At 29.3% G+C, this 3146-nt stretch overlaps 1 long non-coding RNA gene across 1 annotated transcript; it reads right to left on the reverse strand.

Annotated features, from left to right (window-relative positions):
- Positions 1 to 355: 355 nt before the first annotated feature.
- On the reverse strand, positions 356 to 2409 carry LOC134681984 (uncharacterized). The gene is made up of 2 exons (XR_010100741.1): positions 1020 to 2409; positions 356 to 540 (listed from the first exon to the last, which is right to left on the reverse strand). It is a non-coding gene; the product is annotated as an uncharacterized LOC134681984 (long non-coding RNA).
- Between the last annotated feature and the right edge of the window lie 737 nt (positions 2410 to 3146).

A 3146-nucleotide genomic window follows, 5' to 3' on the forward strand; every position in this document is an offset into this window, starting at 1 on the left:
CATGCACTTTATTCCCTGACACCACAGAAAGGAAAGAATATGTTAAATAGTTCTAAACAATTCTCACAAGTTCAAAGTAGTTTTTGTTAAACGACCAACCAATGTTAAACCTTCTTGAAAGTAGTATATATATCTAGGAAGAGTGAAGACATTATTAGATCCAATGTGTGTTCAGGATGATCGCAATATTTACGAAAATAAGAAGATGCTGCATGACTGCTAACCAGACAACTATCCACAAAAAACAAAGGTCCTTGATTATATATACATATATGTTATATAAATGTATATATTACCCTCATAAACCATTACATTAATACTTATTTACTCAGGAACAATAATATCAAAAATAGTATTTCTTTTGATACAAGATTTATTTTATAAATTCATTTGTTATATTTGTCTCTTTTTGTCCTTATTGCATGTCCTCATTCTTCCACCACCTCGGGATCTTTCAGCAGTAAATTTTAAGCAGGAGAGGTCTTTATCAGATATGTATTTCCAAGTGACATCTTTTTACTCTTGCAGTATATTTAAACTCTGGAAAAAATCAGATTATATATATATAATAAATATAAATTGTATGTCCTGAAAAGATATTTTAAATTTGAGCCACTTTCAATTTGTTTCTAGAAGCATTGAAAATAAATAAAACCATAATGACAAGCACATATTGTATTAAGATAATCATTAATAAAAATAGATACATTAATTTAATGTTTACTATTTGTAGTTTTTTGTTAATGAAGAAGCTTCAACCTGAGTTTTGTAAGACTGCGATAACAATGAAAACACTTTACCTAAGTAAGACCGTGACGTTTTTTTTTATTGATGACTGCACAATTCCATTAACATAAAATAAAGAGCTTTACTAGAATAGCTTAGATATAAAGACAAACATAATATTGTATGTAATATTGTATGTAAGGTAAACAAAATTAGAATAAACAAAAGATTTATCTTTGAACACAAATGGTATACATGGTCATATGGTATATAGCTATAGACAAAAAACCTACCTTTGATGATTTTAAAGACTGGAATTCCCAAAACTGAATTTTAATTTTGATCCACTTGATGCCTTTTAGCCATTGATCTGTTTGACAAGCTTCTGTAAAATAAATAATACATGTTCATGATATCAGATAATGGACTGCTATAACATTCAAAACCAGGTTACGTACACATTAATGTAAACATGCATTTCTCATATTACACAGAGTTAGAGATCACCTGAAGATCAGTAAAGGCTCAGACTGACTTTTTTTTGTCAAAATAAAACAATAAAAGTATCAATTTTCCATGATCGTTCAAATTCAATACTTTGTTGTCCAGTTGAAATTCATTGTTTAATATGATCGTCAAAAAGTATGTGGTTTACCAAGCCTTAAAGTTAAACAAAAAGAATCGCATATATATAGTATAAAGTACACATGTTGGGAAATTTACCTGAGCAAAATAATGTAAACACTTGCTTATCCCCCCTTTTTCTAATATCAATCTTTAAGCATAATAATTGTAACAATCTTTACCTAAACTTTGAAATGAAACTAAATATGCTTTCCACATTAAATGCTCTTTATAATAGAAATAGTATAATTGGAGGAAATTATATATGATGACCCTTTCATGTGTTCTTATCTGTTTTCTGGAATACAATGTTGACGTTATAATTTTCTCTAATTGTGCAATATGATACCAATTCAGAGTTTCTAAACACAATTCATAAATATAACAAACCGTGATAGCCACATGCAAACATCTACATTCCATAAATATACGTGATAAACGGGAAGTTTCTCTTTCGACTTCGTCCTTTGTTGTTCTTTTTCAAATACAGGAAAGGTGCGTGTTTGAATAATGCGCATGGGCAATCTTACTTCCTGTTCAAATCCCGCGAAAATATGAATGAAAAAAATCGCGATCATTGTTGATAATCAACTATTTTAAATTTCTTTACATGTTATCTTTATGATCAAATTAAAGTTATGTGAAATGAAATTAATAAATCTTTCTTATTCCCTAGAAATTTAGTACCAAACGACTTACCTCCCCCCTTTTTCTCATACCGTCACGGTGACGCAAAACTCAAGTTGAAATAGTGACCAATAGTTAGTACTATACTGTCTTGTGAAACCCAAAACTCTTTTTCATTCTTTTCTTTATAAATATATACTTCTACAGTTATGCATATATTGCCTTCTGATAATGATTTTTTTTTATATAGGCCTACTATGAGTAAATAAGTTAACGTTGATTCAATGTTGAATCAACGTTCCAATAACAACGTTGAAATGATCAACGTTAATTCAACGTTGAATGTTAGTTTATTCCTCAACGTTGAAAATGTTACGTTGTTTCAACGTTGAATATACGTTGATCACATTTCAACCTCATTTCAACGTTTATTAAACGTTGAGTGCCTGCTGGGAAAGATCTACTGCATTTTGGCAAATTCAAATTATGTTATACTACTATTTTATTTTCAACAGATTCACATTTCTTAAACTGTGCATCAATATTTTAATGTTTTTATCTAAATTTCTTTAATGTCACATGTATTGTTCATTCATTTGTTAAAATTGTGAAGCATGCGACTTAATTAACTGAGAATACACGCATATAACTAAATTCGATTGAAGTTGATGAAAAAAAAACGATAAATAAATAAAGTTTGTCTTGCTTGAGTGATTTACCAGTACAAAGCTCGGGTCTCAACGATGTTTAAAACGAATTGATGCCAGTTTGAAATAGTTTAACGGGGGCGTGGCCTAATAGTTTGACGTACATTACCAGCAACTTGATTTCAATTGATTCACCGCAAAGAAATCTATTTGACTGGCGTTAAAATGAATTGAAATGAATTGAAATGAATTAAAAATATTTTTTAATTTTTGTCAATCTTTATCAAATAACAATCAATCTCATTTAAATAGCGTTAACACGTTTTTGTCCGTTCAAGCTAAATTAGGGTTACTAGTGTGACCACTTTTAAATGTAAAAAAGTTTGATTACATTTACATATGATTGTTCAAGGAAATTAATTACCCTTATCTATTATTGTTGCTTGCTGTTAATTCAGCTTGCTATGGGATGTAATCAAGCTTATTAGTTTCTTTGAATATTTCCTCCATATATATGTTTCC

The sequence above is a fragment of the Mytilus trossulus genome, chromosome 8, assembly GCF_036588685.1.
Source record: "Mytilus trossulus isolate FHL-02 chromosome 8, PNRI_Mtr1.1.1.hap1, whole genome shotgun sequence".
Classification (NCBI taxonomy): Eukaryota; Metazoa; Mollusca; class Bivalvia; order Mytilida; family Mytilidae; genus Mytilus; species Mytilus trossulus.